Source organism: Chaetodon auriga, chromosome 19 (assembly GCF_051107435.1).
Source record: "Chaetodon auriga isolate fChaAug3 chromosome 19, fChaAug3.hap1, whole genome shotgun sequence".
Classification (NCBI taxonomy): Eukaryota; Metazoa; Chordata; class Actinopteri; order Chaetodontiformes; family Chaetodontidae; genus Chaetodon; species Chaetodon auriga.
In genome coordinates this window covers 15689826-15708177 of record NC_135092.1, presented here as the reverse complement: position 1 = coordinate 15708177, position 18352 = coordinate 15689826, and the positions used below count along the sequence as shown (strand labels likewise).

At 44.0% G+C, this 18352-nt stretch overlaps 1 protein-coding gene across 6 annotated transcripts in view; it reads right to left on the bottom strand.

Moving 5' to 3' along the window:
- znf462 (zinc finger protein 462) overlaps positions 1 to 17909 on the bottom strand; it is a 49884-nt gene extending 31975 nt beyond the window's left edge. For 2 of the 6 annotated variants that reach the window (XM_076758555.1, XM_076758559.1), the window contains exon 1: positions 11613 to 17908. The gene's annotated coding sequence lies outside the window, so the exon portion shown is untranslated. Of the gene's footprint in view, positions 1 to 11612 lie in introns of all 6 variants that reach the window. The other 4 variants (XM_076758560.1, XM_076758556.1, XM_076758558.1 and 1 more) reach the window with 4 other exon arrangements.
- Between the last annotated feature and the right edge of the window lie 443 nt (positions 17910 to 18352).

Genomic DNA, 18352 nt, shown 5'->3' with positions numbered 1-18352 from the left:
CGGCACGCACCAACACTCTGCGGAGAAGCTGCCAACTATGTTTCCACAAGGGGGGTCTAAAAATGTGAGGCATGTCTGAACTTCTTTATCTCAGAGCTCGGTAAACCCTGAGCCCCGAGGAGAAGACGAGGAGAGGGCAGAGAGAAGCAGAAGGGGAGAGCAGGGCCCTGGAGGGGAAGGGTGGGAGGAGAAGGGAGGCGGCGAGAGAGCATGACGGAGCCACCTGGAAGACCTTCAGTGGAGAGCAACAGAGGACAAAGCCATCAGACTGGGCTCCCCAGATTCCAAAGTCTACTGACATTTGTTAATCACCAACCGGTCTCTCTGCATCGGCAAGCTCTGCCAGCAGTCACACCCTCTACTCAAACTGGCTGACAGCAGCTGCTCTGTCTGAAAGAGGGCCTTTGAATAAGCCAGCATTAAGCTGATTAGGAGTACAGAGGTTTTGTCCTTAACTGTTGGTTAGTGCTACCATCTCATGCCGTCCAGGAGAGGAAAATCCACTGATGTGTTGTCATTATAAGGCGAGCTGCAGACAATTCATCTGGCAAGCAAGACAGAACGTGCATCTTGTCAACCTGCCTCAATAATTAATGACCCATCGATTGAAAGTGACAGCCTGCTTTTTAAAGGAAAAGTACCGTGGCATCAACAGCAGGCAACCACAGCCTCGGAAATTGATTTTTGTCTTTGCAGAGATGACAACGTCAGAGGAAAATGAATACATGTTTAGTTTTGGGGAAAACTGCTTCAAAGAAGTCCACAGTCTGCTCCAGGATTTCTCAGAGGAGAACACAAAGACAGCAGCCGATCGGTCTGATGGCGTCCGCAGGACCAGCGAGAATTCGGCCTCTCGCACAAACAGGAGAAAGAGATCAAGATGGCTGCTCCCATCCTCCGATGTCCTGAGCCCTGGAGAGCTCCACACACCGGATCTGATAGTGAGCTTAACAGTTGCTCATAACAACAAACTGCAAAACATGCTGAAACACAAGACGACACACCACAAACTGTGGCCAAGCCAGGATGTGCAGGTGTTCTCGTGCTCACCTGCCCTACGCGGACGAATGTGAAGCTCAAACATATTAAAAGTATCGCAAATAAATGTGTTACAAAGCTGCAAATTCATGGTGAAACTAGACTCACGTTTCACACCGCGTTGTAAACATTAAGCTCACGTGACGTTCATGTTCATCAAGAATGAACGGTGCAGGACACCACGCCAGACTGTCGCCATCTCTCTTCAATAGAAACATGTATCAGACCTCATTACAAGCGTAAACATCACAGCATAATATGCAAAACAGCAAAACCTGGCTTCAAATGTCTAAAAACTTGGCTTCAAAATCAAGGACTGGATCTCGAGCGCAGGGCACCTCACTGCTACAAGGCTGGTGCGAGGGAGATTTGTTTACATGAATTCAGCTCCTGCAGCTCTTCCATGTTATTATTTTATCAGAAATTTATCACAGGCACAGGAGACAAGGAGTCTGCTGCACGCCACTGTGGCGCAAAGCAAACGGGTTCATAACAGCAGCTTCTGCATGCTGGCACTCTGACTCTGTGTACACAACTGACATTCAATATTCTCTGATAATCTCATCAATGCCAAAACCCTTTTCTCAGTATTTCCCACCCCGACGGTTTCCTCACAGTAATAATAAGCACCTGTCTTTGGGCTCATTGTTCCGCTTTGAAGCACTTTTTGCCATTAAATGTGTGACAGGATGCTGCAATAAGGCTGTAATACATCCGGTCAAGACGGGGGAATTTAACAATGAGCAGTTAAACGCATGACTTTCATCATAAAAGGTATTACAGGGGCGACCAGGTAGCTCACCTGTAGAGCGTGCACCACCTACTAAAGCTGTGTCCTTTCACTTTGTACTGTGCTGTCTAATAAAAGCTGGATATATATGTGTATCACTAATAATGATACTGAGTATGACTATTGATGCCATGTAGAAAGTAGCTCTTGAAGAGCTTAAAGCATCAAGTGCTGCATTTGTATAAAGATCTCATTTAAAGAGGTGAAACACCAGCAGCAGTGAAACTGAAGCAGGTGCATGAACGTGACACACACTGAAGCAGAGCTGCACCTCGCAAATGGTCTCTTTCTCCGTTAATCTGTGGATCGTTTCTTCATTGAATCGATTCACCTTTTTGTCTGTTTTAAGTCTCTGAAGGAGATGTTTTAGCTCGTTTTGTCCAGAACTCAAAGATGTTCAGCTCACTTTCAACTCCTTGCATGTGAGAAGGTGAGACTGTCAGATGTTTGGCTTTCGTGCTTGTAAAATGACTAAAACCACCAATTATGAACTTAATTGCCACGGAAGTTTCTGTCCATCATGTCATCAATTAATCAGCTCGTCCTTTCGGCTCTACACTGACGCATGCAGTGAAGTTATGCTTATATGTCACTGTATAGTTTTCGCCCTTCCTTATCGCTTTCAATGCTTTGAACTCCTTTAAATTCTAGTTTATGCAAAGAGACAAGGGAGACATTTTGACAGTAAAACCAGTGCAAAGTTCGCTTTGGACCAGATGTGGTACTAACAACCATAGACACTCAATCTAGTGTTAATTTGTGGATGAATTCTGGTCAGTTCATCACTTCATATCAAACTGTCACCGCATATTTATTTTCATTAGATCACCTACTGGGACACTGTCTTCTCATGCTGTGTGCACGCCTGTCGCCTGCCCACCCACCCTGTTGTTCTCACACTATTGAAGTTTGGTAAAAATTCAACGGCACAACCTGCTTTTCCTGAATGCGTCACCTCTGAACCGCCGCAGCGTTCCTTTCAAGTAACATTCAGTCAAAACAATGGGATTGTAGAAAGGTATCTGTGACGCAAACTTCTAAATAAAGTAACATCTTTTTTAATCTATTCGTAATTTTGTACAAGTACCGCCATCACACCAGTTGTATTATTACATTTGGGATCATGCACCATATTTTAAGAGGTAGTTAGAAGTTCCCAAAGGTCAGCTGACATGAAGCATGGGTCAAACTTTTTACACAGCCGCTGATTTAACCTTGTTTTCATTTCAAACGCATTTACATAAAAGGTTTTCAACAGTACCTTTCTATCACAGAGCGACAAATCTCTGTGCAGCCTTTCAGAAGCCTTTTAAATCCGAAGGCTCAAGTCATCGTCCTGAAATCCAACATCTGCTGATGCAAGTATGGGCCAAGTCAAGCAGCAGCAAGAAATATTTATTTTGGCATCAAACCTTTAGTCATTCTCTTTACCAGATCCAACCGAGGGACCTTGAAACCAGAAACACTGAGTTATAGCTTTAGTTTCAAAGTCAAAGGTTTTTCTGTTGCTCATCCTCCACCTGGCGACTGCATCGTTAGATTTAAAGTGACGATTGGAGTCTGTTGATGAGATTATCTACACCTGCGCTGGTTCGCGTAAATGTTTAACTTGCATTTTTAGTATTACACTCAACAGGGTTGCAGCATTATGATGTTAGTAGACTGACAGCGGCTGTCTGGCTCAGATGCATTTACTATTCTGATAACAGAATAATCAGTGGAGTCGAATATGGCAAACAGTCTCCAGTTTCGGCTTCTCAATCGTGTCTTTTGTGACGGTAAAACGAATATTTTTGGGTTTCACACTGCTTGTTGAGCCAAACAACACCGCTTTGGTAAATCGTGACAGACATTTTTCACTATTTCCTGACCTTTGCCCGAGCAAATAATTGAGATTATAATTGCTAGACGAATTGATGACAAAGATGACAAAGAACTAGTTGTTGCAGCTCTACACCAGATGACTGATATTTGTGTGTGTGTGGTTGTGTGTGTATCTCAGCATCACTTTCCACTGCGAGTTTTCCACTTTGACTGTAAAAGGAACGTAAACAATGTGCAACTTGCATTTCAACGTAAAAAATGTGAAATCTTCACACCCCAAGCAAAGTCTGACAATTCCAGCATGCTTGAGGGACATGTGGGGCGAACAATACTCGGCCTGACACCTAAAAAAAGGCTGAAAACATGCTTACGCTGAATGGAGCACCGAAGCAGTACAGACTTGGTGACTGCCACTACCATCCAAGCTGACCTGAATTGCACATAGAGCATCACAGACACTGACTGCAGGGTCAGGACAACTGAGTCACTCCTTCCACATCTGTGGGAAATCTTAACACACCATTTCTGTTTGAGCTGCAGCGAACTCACATAACCTTCACATCCTTTTTAACCACAAATAAAGTTGAACGACAGCACATTCAGTTCTGTCGCCAGCTCTGTATAGAAAACAGTTTCTATTCGATCTGTGGAAATGACAGTGTCTCACTGAAGCTAAAGCATAAAACGATGATTGATTTTGACAAAATGTTCAAATCTGGAGCCTATTGTTATTTTCCAGAGCCGGAGGTGGCTTCTTAAAATTCTTGGTTTTGTCTGATCATTGATCCAAAACCCAAAGATCAACAGTTTAGCTTCATATGTGGCTAAAAAACAGCTAATCCTCAGTTCAAATAACTCTAACCCAAACTTTACACTTTAAGGAAGAAATAACAGTCTTCTCAATATAAATGAAAAGGTGAATCCATCAGTAACAGAAGAAAACACTGCCACAGAGGTATTTGGACTGGTGTGACCGGTAACTCACGGCGGCTAATGTTAGCCACTGTTAGCACACTGTCAGTTTGTTGACTTCATGACTGTTTAGCTATAATCAATATTTTTAAACTGGCAAATGTGAAAACAATATGACAATGTGAAAAGGGGTCAGTTGTAGCAATGCTCCTTTACAGAGCTATATAGTTTCACTGCATAGTATAGTTGTAGTATAGTTTCAGTTCATTGTTTAGTTGTATGGCAGCTTCACTGTTAGCAACTAGCAAGTCAACATAGCGGAAAGTTTCCCTCAGGAGTCAGTGGAGACCAAAACAGAGTTAAAAGAGAGTGAATACTGGACTTACATTCACCAGGTGGTCAGAAATATTTAGCTGCTGCTAGCTGCTAAGCTAACAAGATCGCCATATCAGTTTAAAAGGTGATGATACGCCAGCATGTTCACAACTTGTTTTGAGTGCACCGAAGTGTTTAAAAGACAACAATAACAACAACATGATAATGTTAACCGTGTTGCGGGGCCAGACACATTCTTGTCATAATTTTCGGCACATTCCTGCTGCATTATTTATGCGGAACAGACACAGGGCTGCTACAGGCGCTTAATCCACAGCCAAAGGGTAACCAGGAAGCATAATTAACGTTTGGACGGTTAGACTGTGGGCTAACATGCAACCATATGTGCATGTGCCTACACTCTCTTAGCCAGGCATGCATGAAAGAGCATAAATACTGTACACAGCTACTCGGCACCATCACCACCTCAGACACACACAAAGGTCTGAATTCCAGTGTCAACTTGTTTTGGATTCTTCATAGCTTTGCCTCACCTGAAGGTCTCAAAACACGTATTAAACCAGTCGGTTCAGGATATGTCACAGAGCATTATTCCCTAAAAAGGATCTCCCAAGAATTTCTAAATACACACTTTGGAAGTTATTTTGGCCCAGATTAGGAACGGTGCCCTCAAATGCAAGCCGGCCAAAATAGCATCGCCTGGTCTGTGGCAATTCTTTGGCTTGCACAAGGCTTACACTCTTGTTGGCTCATGGTTAGGCTTTTATCTGTCGGCGCTGTGGCAGATAACAACACTGGTTCAAAAAAGAAAAGCTGGTTCGACCTGAATGGCCTTCATGTGCCAGTAATCCCTCTGCAGAAGAATAACATATTGACAGATACAACCACAACATTATTGCATTAGTAAGCATGTTAAGTGGATAAGTACTGTGTATCATTAATGGTTACTGAGTTCTGGTTTTACCAATTTTCATGAAAAGCAGATCAATCTAAACTGATTTTCACACTGTTGTTGTGTCCACTTGCGCCCTAAAGTGTTGGGTTTCCCACTAGAAGAAGACACCAAAGTTTACAGTAAACGCAGTCCTCACGCATACAGGACAGCTCAGACAATGAGGAGTGAAGAGGAACAAAAAAGGTGCTGATTTAGGACAAGAATAGGGCCGCCACCAAGAGTTTCAGGAGTAGTCTGCTTATTATTTCTATAAGTGTCAAGCTTAGTTTTCAAAAACCCAATGTGATGACTTCAGAATGCATTTTTTTGACTGACAAATAATCCAAAACCCAAAGATTGGAATTTACAACTACATAAAACAGAGAAAAGCAGCAAATCCTCATGTTTAAAGTGCTGGAACCAGTAAATGTTTGGTATTTTAAGCTGTGGTCCAACACTTTGGTCCAGACAGAAATATCTCAACAATGGTTGGATGGATTGCCGTGAAATTTGGTGCAGAAAATTATGACTTCTGTTACCTTCAAACTAATGACATTCCCGTCAGCCTCAGCTGTACTTCATGTTTAGTGATACTTAGCAAATACACAACATGCTTAACATTATACAAGCTAAAATCAGCATGTTAGCATATATGACATAAGTCTAGTCATTTTCAGGGCTTTTAATGCAGAAATGTTACATATAATAATAATAATAATAATAATAATAATAATAATATAAAAGCAACATAAATTCACAAATATATAAATGACTGTAAGGTTTTTTTATCATCATTTTCACCATGATGTTTTTAAAACCAGATTTCCAATTAAAGTAGAAGCAAAAAATTAAAGTATGGCACCAAATTCACATGGCTGGATCCCCACGTGACTTAGTAATAGTGTTACTTAGGCCTGCAAATATTTTATCCTATGTGTATAAACATGTAATAATAATTCACTTTAGTCTAATAGTCTTTGACATTGGAATTAATTTACAGCACCACAATCTAACCACCTGAATCTGACAGATAGATATCTTGTTACTGTAGTCTTGATGAGCCTATCTGTCTCATTACGACAGCGCCTCAGCTCTCGGGTGATAAGAACAACAGTGAGCTGGACAGTGACCCCACTCGTCTCTGACTGTGATCAGAGCAGAGAGCTTCCTTAAATGATGTGATCACATGGTGCTGCTCATTTGAGGAAGTCTGAATACACAGAGATGAGACATCGATCCCACCTGGCCGATCAATGGACCAGGCCTTTTCAGAGGAGATGTGAGGAATCAATAATGTTCGGTATGAGCGTTTTGTCATAACATTCATCAGACATCTGCTGGAATGGGATGAAAGGGATGAGAACGGCATGAAACAGCAGAAAAAAGACAGAACGGAGCTGGAAATACAAGAGTAATACCATCACACACCTCTCTGTAAAATGCTGGCTTACATTTTAAAGTACAATATTTTGATTTTAATTATTGTAATCTAAGCTTTAGTGAGCGTTTTATAGATTCTGTTTTTATTCTCTGAGGTCAATATGCTGAATAAATACAGCAGGTTGAGCTGCAGCGACCAAACTGGACCCTAACGCTGAGACCATCCCACGTTAATAAGAATCAACCAACTGTGGATGAACCAAAAAGTCAGCAACGATGTGCGAGTGGCCAAGATCATCAACATTATCATAAGACATTATCAGCCACCTGACTAAAAACGCTGGCGTTAATCTGGCAACAAATCTGTTTCAGGAAGCATATGGCATTCAAAAAAAGTAGGTCAACCATTAACCAGCCTGCTCGGCCTTGACCAGAAACATTCTTCTAGCACGCCTTCATCTTGAGCCACATGTCCATCTGACATATCACATGTAGAGCAAAAAGCAAAGAGAAAAAACACGCTTTAAAAATTAAAATAGATAATGAACAAAACACGGCCTTGCTCGCTTCAGTGCACTCTGAGGCTTTGCTGCTGCAGCCTGACTTGCTCTGGTATGACCAGTGGCTTATGGTGGCTAATGTTAGCTGAGGATAGCAGATTTACTGAGTTGCTTGTGCTACTGTTAAAACAACATTTTAGCATTTACCATCATCCGCTAATTGCCTCATTTTCTGCTGTTCAGCAAAGGTTACACAGGCTGGCTTTAAATGGAGCTTAAGGACGGTCTGCCTGTGATGTTCCTCTGCTCTGTTTGACTGCACTCACTTTTGGAGACAGGAAGTGGTTTTCCCCCCAAAGGTATTAACTTGCTAGAAGTTTTTTTTTTTTTATTCAATATTTTGTTTTCATTTGATAGATTTTGGCTTTTCTGCATACGTGCATGTGGGATATTTTCAGCCGCAATAAAATATGAAACTCCTTTTTAACTTTGCAGAGGAAACGTATTCTCAAAGAGTCTTCAACACCTCTCCGTCTAGCCAACACAACAGCTGTGCAGTATTATGGGCTGTGCATTACAGTAAGCATTGTCCTTAAGGTAATGACCTGTACTCCATGTGCCACAGCTCTATATTTAGGAATTAAGATCAAAACATTCTACCTTGGTTTCACTAGATCACAAGTTCCACTTCCTGTCATGGGAATGAACCACATGCTTGCAAAATGAACATGTGCTCTTTGGAGAGAAGTCTTCATCTTGTTGCCCCTCAGCTCAGAAGTGTTCAGAACACATAAAACTCTCGCTCGGTGCATGTTGTGCGTAGACTCTGCTATACAGCCCTTCAGTTATTTTTAGCTTGCTGTTGGCCTCTTGGTAGCTTTTTCTTCAGAGCTTCCTCTTTGCACGACCATCCATCACAGAAAGATGACCTGATCTAGATAAGGTCGTGATGGAGCCGTAATTCCTCCAAGTTTGTTTTGATTTTGGACCGCAGGTCTTAAATCTGATTTTAGATGTTTCCTAATCTGAATATGCGAGCTTCTTGCTGTCACCGCTCATCTCACTTGGGAATTTGCTCAAAATCTAGTTTTATTTGCTCTAATTAGAAGTCACTTAATTTAAGAAAAATTATTTCCCTTCTTGATTTTTGTTGCAGAAAACTGTATCTTTACACAATAACAACCCTGAGTTTATGACGTATAAGCATACTTACATTACCTAAATATTCTGAGCACAGAGGGACTTCAAACAGTCGCCTTTGTGCTTAACTTTCTTGTGGTGGTAACTTTAACTGAATGAATGAGACAAAGGAAAGTCTGGATTTCGGGTGAACATTCAGGAAACCAGCTCAGTAATCCCACATTGTCTCAGAGGACGGGTAAATACAGGTGCAGAGACTTTCAGACGCTGCAATCCAGCGAGCTTTGCTGATCTGTCTGCAGCCTGACCTTCACTGGTGTCACATTCAGAGGACGCTAAAAAGAAACACCTCACGGCTGCAGGCCCAGGCGACCCTTAAGGATTCTGGGTAAGGGAGAAGATCGTGTAGGCTTACCACCGTTCAATTAAGGTGATTGAATGCAGGTTTAATCAAACGAAATGAAGTATGAGTGTTTACACAATATTATTGCCCTTAAACCTGGTTTACTTATCAATACCCTGCTTGGGATATCATCTGCTTGGACATCAAATCTAATGCACGATACACGATATAGACATGTGCCACCTCGGTATTAAAGGACAACGAGCGGCGTCTGCAGACCTGAAGGAGTTTGATCGTTGGACCTCAAAGTATTCTGCTGACTGAGGCCTTCAAGCAAGTCCTCACATCAAAAAGAGACACAGAGAAGCTGAAAGGGGGAGCGAGGAATGCCATTAGCATGGCTCACAGTTGCAACGCTACGCTAATCCTGGGAAGAGAAGATCATTTTCTATTTCACGCGTGTGTCGTCCATACCGCAAGGTCAGACAGTGCTTGTGTCAGCCTGTCTCTCTCTGACAGATGGTTACCTGACATCACCCATCCAGTCAGACGGCCTTTAATACTTAATATCACTGCACTCGCTCTCCTATTTATATTCTTTCTTTGCAAACCAAGACATTTCTTCTCTCAATCAAAAGACATCCAACTTGCTAATTGCATGTTTCTCTGAAGCTGCACCAAAAAAAGAGAGAGAGAAAGAAAGAAAGAATCTGGCCATCGTGGTACAAGTAACCTTGCTCCAAGGGTAGCCTTTGTGCTCAGCAAAGGGCTCAGATTGTTCCTTCTGAAAAGGAGGACGGCTGCAGCACAGAGCACTCGCTAGCAACATTTGACCTCTTTTGCACAGAAGATAATGACCAAGCAGATTAGGAGGAGACAAGCATTAATGGCCATCTTCCATGTGGCTACTGTCTTCAGGTTGTCATGGTGAAAACTCAACCCCCCCATCCCCGAAAAAAATAAATAAAATAAACTACAACTCCATTCAAAATGTTAGCGCTGACAGTCTTTTACATCTTCTGCATTTATGCTTTAATCACGGGAGATATTTATGTGACCTTCAAGCCTGAAATTTCACAAAGCAACAAAACAGGGGGCTGGTAAATCCCTCAGCTAAAGCCTGCTGGGTGTGAAGGTTAGAAAATGAATACCCTCACAAAGTCGCTCTCTTCACTCCTGTTAACAAGACCAAAAAAATGAATCTTTTCATCTAAGCTGATCTGCTCAACGCGAAAGGAAAAAACGCAGGTGATAACAGGAGTCAGAACCCGGGAAATCAAGTAGCTGAGTGAGGAGGAGACGTCGGGAGCACGCAGACATGCATGAGTCTGAATTCTCTGGATGTCTACAGCTCAACCTCCCCTTGGTGTAGTCACCTCACTTGGCTGCTCTCTCCTCTCTCTCTCTCTCTCTCTCTCTCTCACGGGGCTGACAGAATTATCTTCTGCATCAGAGCTGAGGCTGGGCCAACGCTCCACACAGAGGACTCCATTTCACACAGCCGGCCCCACTGTGGCCAAGGAGACACAGCCAATCATGCTGGAGTATCAGTGGCACGGCCATCCACCATTTTGTGCTCCTCAAGGTCTTTGACTGTCCTCAGCTCAGCTGTGTGGAGCTGCCTCTGCTCGCTATCTTGTTACACAGATGGAAGTGTTTAACTTTAAGAGCACAGACCTGAGCGAGCAGCTTCCCCTCCTGTCTGTTCCTCTGCAGACCGTCATGGCAGTCAGCAAAAGCAGAAGTGAGATGTGCGGTTTTGCAAAGATGGCCACCGAGAGCGTCGCTCGGCCGTTCCTCACAAGCTGAAGGCGACATCCAAAACAGATCTGAGGACTGTGCCTCTAAATATGGAGCTTTCAGTCACCCTGCCATGCAGAGCTGTGAGAAGATATGTGAAATGTTCTGCAGATAATATGATCAAACACAGGTGACCCAAAAAGATTCTTGCTTCAGTGCTTCAATGAGAGAGGTAAATTCATTTTCTAGACTGAAAAGCATAAAAGATAAAACTTGGGGCAACCCTCAGCAACATGATTAAATATTTCCATCCAAAAATGATTAAGTGCACAATTTAATTAATCGCCTTAGGCGCGATTATTTTTACAATTTTATATGGGAAGGAATAGGTAGATATATTTGGTTTTCTCAAGAGGTCTCTTCCCTCGAGCTCGAGGAGAGAAATTCTCAGAAGAAGAATTCTATCAAGTACTGTACACAAGTAGGCTACAGGAAAAAACACACACACAACACACAAGTCTGAACCATGTGTGCTCAGATGTCCTAAAACTGGGTTCATGGGCTAAATAAACACCGCTGAGGAGTCGGGGGCAAGTGAAGGATATCCAAGGACAGATCTTGGAGAGAAACCAGGAAGTGTTTTTCCACAAAGACAATTACTCCAGGAAACCTTACATTCCACGCCGCCTTGTAGTCCATCTCTCCTTGGAAACCATTTCCTGATGTAAATCAATCTGCCGCCGTCTCCAATAAATCCTGTATTATCTCAGGCAACATGTATGGACAACTGGGAACAAACCACACACACACACGAAGGTCAGCTCTCAAGGTGCTAAACCCCAGTCCAGTCACTGAGTGAAGTGTATTACTCGTATGATGGGACACCATCATCCTCCACTGAAGGCTCTTACCTCATTCAACAGCCTACAACCTTGATTTCATTCCCGTTTTCTTTTTATCTATTAAAATGCCTTCAGCAGCATCTAATTCCACCAATTCACCAAAAAAAAAAAAAAGAACAACAAAGAAAGAGACAAGAAAAGGCTGCGAGATGCACTGAAGGGATTCTTCTAAGTGGTGCTCAGTGGACAACTGCCAGAAAACACTGCAATGCTGACTTCCTCGTAAGCCTGACATGGCAGTTACTACAGTTACAGGGAGTGGGTGAGGTTACAAGCTCGTCAGGATGGAGTATTTCAGAGTGACCAACGGAGGGCACAGGAAGCATTAAAAAAGAGCTGAAAAGTCAAACTCAAGTCTGGTTCGCTCGCACAATCTTTGGAGCAAAGACTTTTTTTTTTTTAATCTTTTTTAAAGCTGAGTTTATCTAAGAGGAGGAGGATTGAGGTTCCTCTCCAGGTTCACCAAACCGACCTCTTGAGGCAACAAGTTTGAGAAGGGAAAGATGAGAGACCCATCAATATTAACTTACCACTGAGACCTCCTTTCCAAGCCTTTAAATATTTAATCGTCCTTGGACAGCTCTGTTGCTTCGTAGGCCGAGCCAGTGTGGATCCCTTCTACAAGACCACTCCTGTTCCTGCTCAATGAAGGCCTTGTCCGGTGGCACCACACTGCCCAAGGAACGGGCGTCTCCAAAGAATTCAGGATTTTTTCCACCACAGGCAGCTCGAGGCTGACAGAGCTGGTTCACTGTGTCTTGTTAGAGAAGGGCATAAATCCTGAATCTAGGCTGGAAACCTGAGCGTGCCGTGATGGCTTCATTTATCTCGCTGGACAAACTGTCTCATCGGCACGGCCACTTTATACCTGAAGTCTTCATTTTCCAGAAAACTAGCCCCCCCATATGGGTAACATGTGTGCTGAAAACACTGTCAAAGATACAACTGTGAGCTATATTGAGTTACAGGCATTTTCTTGTCCCAGGAGGGGGAGAAGTGAACTGTTGATGCTCGATGGAAAGCAGAGAGGAGGAACCAGTTTTGCAGAGATGTGACGTGGCAACTGACAACAGAAACTGGAATGACACCTCCAGCAAGCCACTTCCTTGTTGCATTTAAACCCAGACATGATGTTGCTTTTTAGTTCTTCAAATCAGCCTCATCACACAGCAGTGAATTATTCAACTGTGACAAAGCTTTCGCGTTTAAATCAAACCTAAATCGAGGCAGAAAACAGGTTTATGGAGTGAGGAAGGTCGGTAAAAATGCGAGGGAAAGTGGAGGGGTTTTTGCTGCACTTTAATGACTGAGGTGTTTTTGGATCTGGGGGCCTGTGTGTGTGTGTGTGTGTGTTTCAGCACACTTACAAGCGTAGCAGCAGGGCCGAGCTGCGTCTCATGAGCCATGCATCATGTCAAGAAAGCACTCACTGGAGCATTTCAATTTGCTTTTGTGCGTCTCCCTGGCCTTCTTCACTGCCCCAGGTAGAGAAGAATGGAGGAGTGCATCACCCAATGTGAGCGAGTGAATGAGAGAGGGAGGGAGGGCTGCTCTGTGTGTGTGTGTGTGTGTGTGTGTGTGTGTCTGCAAGAGACACAGCAAGAGAGTATCGGAGTGAGTGATGAGCTTCACAACCACTTCCTTCCAGCATTCAAACCATCACAGGAGTCTCTCTTGTTTAATCCTCTGTCCTCTCTTTCGAGTTTTTTAAGTGTAATCCTGAAATACCTCGCAAAAATCCAGTTATGTAATTTTTTTTTTTTCTAAAAGTATCTACCATAGTTCAGTTCTGTCACCTCAGCGCTGAACTGCAGCAACAATGTGTGTTAAATATTTCATGCGGAGGTGAAAATTCAGCTTGATTCGGACGGTCTTTGTAGCACTTAGTCAGTCCACGAAATTACAATTAAAGCTACGAGCCTTGTTTTGCAGGATCCTGCATTATCTGTTTAATAAATCAATGCTGTGTAAATATATTATAAATGGAGTATGTTTAACAAATTGCAGCAACTTCAGAAATGTGTTAAAGGAAAGCCAGTGAGGGGCTCTGGGGCCAAAATGAGCTGTGGGCCCATCATCACCACCATCACTCACACATGTTCTCCTAATGCCTCCTCGTGCCCCAGATCAGTTAGTTTGTGATAAACTGATTTAACACAAAATTGTGTAAAGATATGCACCATGTAAGCAGAATATCAACTGGAGTAACTTCAGATATTAAATCCAATTTCGCTAGTGATTATCTCCACCATCAATTAATCCAATGATCATTCTCTACATTCATCTTTCCGCCTCAAAAACATGTGAAAAACGAGAGAACTGTCCAAGGCGACATCTTCATACGCCTTGTTTTGTCTGATTAACAGTCTAAAATCCAAAGATATTCGATTGGCTAACATACAATGTGACAAAGAGAGGCGACGGTTTATAATTGCATCAGCTTACAGCCATATAAAACAGGAAAAGCAGCAAACCCTCACAGTGGAGAAACCAGAGCCATGACAATGTTTGGCAAGCAATTAAGTTTAACTTGTACTGCACTTGCTTACACTTCTAAGTAATTGTCAAAATTTTATGTAATTTTCTGTCACTGGAACAACTGATGAATTCACTAATTGCTTCAGTTTTACAATTTAACAGAAGTTTCTATGAGACAAGGCCCCGAGATCAGGTGAAAACGCAGGAGCCACCTTGGTGCCCTGTGCGTCTCTGGTTTTAATTTACTTTAGTGGCGTATATCACCAGACAAAATTCTAATTAATTGAATTACAACAAAGTAATTGCCACACCGAGAGCGTCGGGGGCCTCCGAGAGCCCGGGGCCCCTGGGGCAAAGGCTCATTTTGCCGTGTTAGTAATCCAGCCATGCTTCACTCTAACACAAACTACTGGAAAAGTCATCTGTGCCACAGCCAAAGCAAACAGCCCTGACCCACATGACCTCAGGGTTGAGCTGAAGTGAAAACCTGCGCACACAGATTAGCTCGTAGCGTAGCATGAATGAGCTTCACCATTGAGGAGGCACTCCTGCATGTGCTGAGGAGCAAAGTTGCTACAGGAGGCACAAAGACAATCTGTGAGCTCCCTCCACAAAATCGCCTCCAGAGTTAAATCACTGGGCTCATTTGCAGAACATCCACCAGACTACATCCACCGCGCCCGCCTGCGAGGCAAATGTGTCGACCGCAGCAGATTCCTGCCCGGCCCGTCCTCCGTCGGCTCCCTCCTCGAGAACCTGTTTGCCCTGCCACGCCAGGGAGAAGGAGCATCGCCACCATTTTGATTGCTCTTCTCAGCCCCAGCATTGTCGCAGCACAGTGTGTCAAGCTCACAGTCTCCTTGTCAGCAAGATTTCACACAGTGGCCAGGGGAACTGCAGAGCGTAGCACAGCCACACACACACACGCACACAGGAACACACACACGGGAACACACTACAGCCTGCAAACACACCTCCTTCACTCTCCTCACAGGCTGGTCAACAGACACCTTTAGGATATAATGTGTGAAAAGTCACCTCAGGCTGCACGGCTAACATTCAGTGCATTACAGCACAGAGCCAGTCAGCAGATGACCAACACCACAATGTCTTAAATAACTTTTAAAACCATTTAATACGCTTGAAATGAATAAGGACAATGTTGCAACAGCAGGCACGTGTGCAGCCAAATAAAGAGAAAAAGGGGGGTCCAAACCATGTTGCACTTGAAGCCATCACACAGTGTGCAGATGACAGACGCATGTAAGAAACACAAACGTGTCCAAAACAGAAGCAGAGAATCATCTTGAGAACTTCCTTAAAGAAACTGTCTGCAACAGCCATTACTTCACTCTTTCTCCCACACACACACACAGATGAGAGTGTATGTGTGTGTGTGTGTGTGTGTGTGTGTGTGTTGAGAGCACTTGGTTGAACATTAACTACCTGCATGGCCAAAAAAAAAAAAAAACAGAAAAAAAACCCCACTGCATTATTCAGCATTAACATTCCTCTCATTCACGTGTCCCTCAGCCATCACAAACACAGAAACACACAGTGTCACCTGCAACATCTGCCCAACACAACGACAAAATCCAACCCCCAAATCAGCACACACTCAGCAGCCAGGTGATGTTTTAATGGTGCAAACGAAGAGGCAACGAGTTCATGGAGTTAAAACGCTGGAGTTAACCTTGAAAGCCCCGCCGAAAGGATCTAACCTCACTTTGCAGAGTTCTTCTGCTTCCTCTGGCTGACTGAACTTCCGAGCTGAAAACGCAGAAAAAGCAGCAGAAGAAGAGGAAGCAGCAGAAGCAGAAGAAGAGGGAGGAGGAGGAGGAGGAGGAGGAGGTTGTGGCCGACTATTTTCTTGAACACAACCTTTGTTCTGGCGTGAGGGATCCTGCCTGTCTGACTCCAGGGCTCTCCTTGGAGACTCATCTGCTTTCCTCCATTTTATGGTGAAGCCCTACTAGTGGCTGACATACCTGACTTGAGACCAGTGACAGCAAACAAGGCATCCAAACAGTGCAGGGGACAAGCGTTTAGCCAAAAAAAAAAAAAAAAAAGCACCAAAGAAGAAAAACAAAACCATGAGAATAAACGCAGATCAAGTCCACACTGCGCTTACATTCATTTCACCACCATCAAGAGATATCTAGCTCCAACCCTGTGGAGAACCGACTCCAAATCGCCACCAGATAGGGTTTCTTATTAAAAAAAAGGATCAGGGGAGAGGGGAGGGGGTGCACATATAGCCTCCTCACGCTGGACATGGCTCTCACAGTGTGTATGTGACTGGACCCGGCGGCTATGCCAGCTCCTCTGTGACGCTAATGGAGGCTGGTTGGGGAGAGAGGAGAGCAATCCGTGCAATGGCTTCTCCACGAAGCTAACGCGCAACAACACGCACGGCCGGAGAGGGGACGCACGGCCGGGGGGCCAGCGATTCCCCTGACCAGACATGTCAGAATAACAAACCACTCCGCTCCGGAGCCGCTCGAACACGCAGGCGACCCCGCTTTATGTGCGGCGCCGCGTCCATTTCCTTGTGTCACTTTGACAACAAACCGACAGGCGACATAGCGAGGAAGGCTGGTTAGGATATTAACTGGGAAGCGAGAAGACCCACTTGACTTTGGCTGCATGGTTGCCAGCCGGAGCGCCCACCCGACTAAAATCTCGCCCCGGCTTCCTCTCCCAAGTCGGCTGGACCTGGACTAAAAAGGAGAAGCGGAGCAGGGGGGGTGAGCTCTTTCCAGGTCATTCACGAGGCGCTCTCCAAATTATATCCCATGATCTACCATACCGACGTTCTCGCAGACCTTGAAAGCCCAGCCGAAATCTTGGCGAAACTGGAAATATAGTGCAAGAGGGGGGGAAAAAACTCACTGGTACAGTCTTCTCCTCAAGCGATCCTCCCAAAAGTTGTCCTCGTATTTCATGCGTGCGCCCGGTCGGTCTAATGGATGATCGCCATCTTTCCTGCTTCTCCTTTGCTGCAGCTGCAGATGACCTGAGATCCGTCTGTCTCTGAATAATGAGCAACCACACAGACAAGGAAGACAATCTGCAAAGCAGGCTACACAAAGAAGTTTGGGAGACTAGCAAGCACCAGAGGGTGCACAAGAGTTTACGATGAGACGAGGGAGCATCAGCAGGATGGACAACGTCTATGTCTGAGAAGCTCATCCTTCATCTAGACTGAAGTCAGAAAGCCTGCAAAGCCTTATCAGCGGCTCAGACCACCACCACATGCGGGCTGTGTGAATTTTATATAGGCTTTCCATACTGTGTCTGCCACGTCATGGGGTTATCTGCAGTTCACTTTGGTGGTGATGATGCTGCTTCACACTTCAACCAGACTACACACAGACAGAGATACATAGATTTGTTAATACAGAGTTGAAACACCTCAATTTTCTGAAATAAATATGTACATAAAAAATACATTAAAAAATAAAATATATTTATTTTAAAAAAAAAAATCTCCCCTTCCATCTAATGCCCACTCCCTCACAGGTTGATCATCCATATTCTAATAAAATCAAAACAATAAACATGAAGAGTGTTAATTCATTCTGTCCTTCATTCAGAAAAAAAAATAAAATGAAACAATGGCTGATGTTCTGCTGTGTGTTGTCATTACGACACTGTTAATGGAAAGTAGACGTGATGGTGCCGCTGCAGGCTGCTGCTCTGTCCACCAGCTGCTAACAAAGAGGCAGCCCAAGACAAAAGGTGCAGGGTCCTGCTCAGATGTATGTCAGTGTAAGGGTGGGTGGGTGGGTTGGTGTTGGTGGGGGCTGAGCGGCAAGAAGGGGCACGCATGGGCGGGTGGGTAGTGAGGAGAGGGGTCTACCTTGCATGATTGAGCGACTCCATAATGTCATGTGAGAACATTAATCTGCCTTGATGGCTTTGGCTGAAAAGACTGTGTTGGTGGCTGAAATATATTGAGAATATTTAGATATTTTTGACACGATGACACTCTCACGAGGAACGAAGACCCCAGAGTTCTTACGTTAAGACACA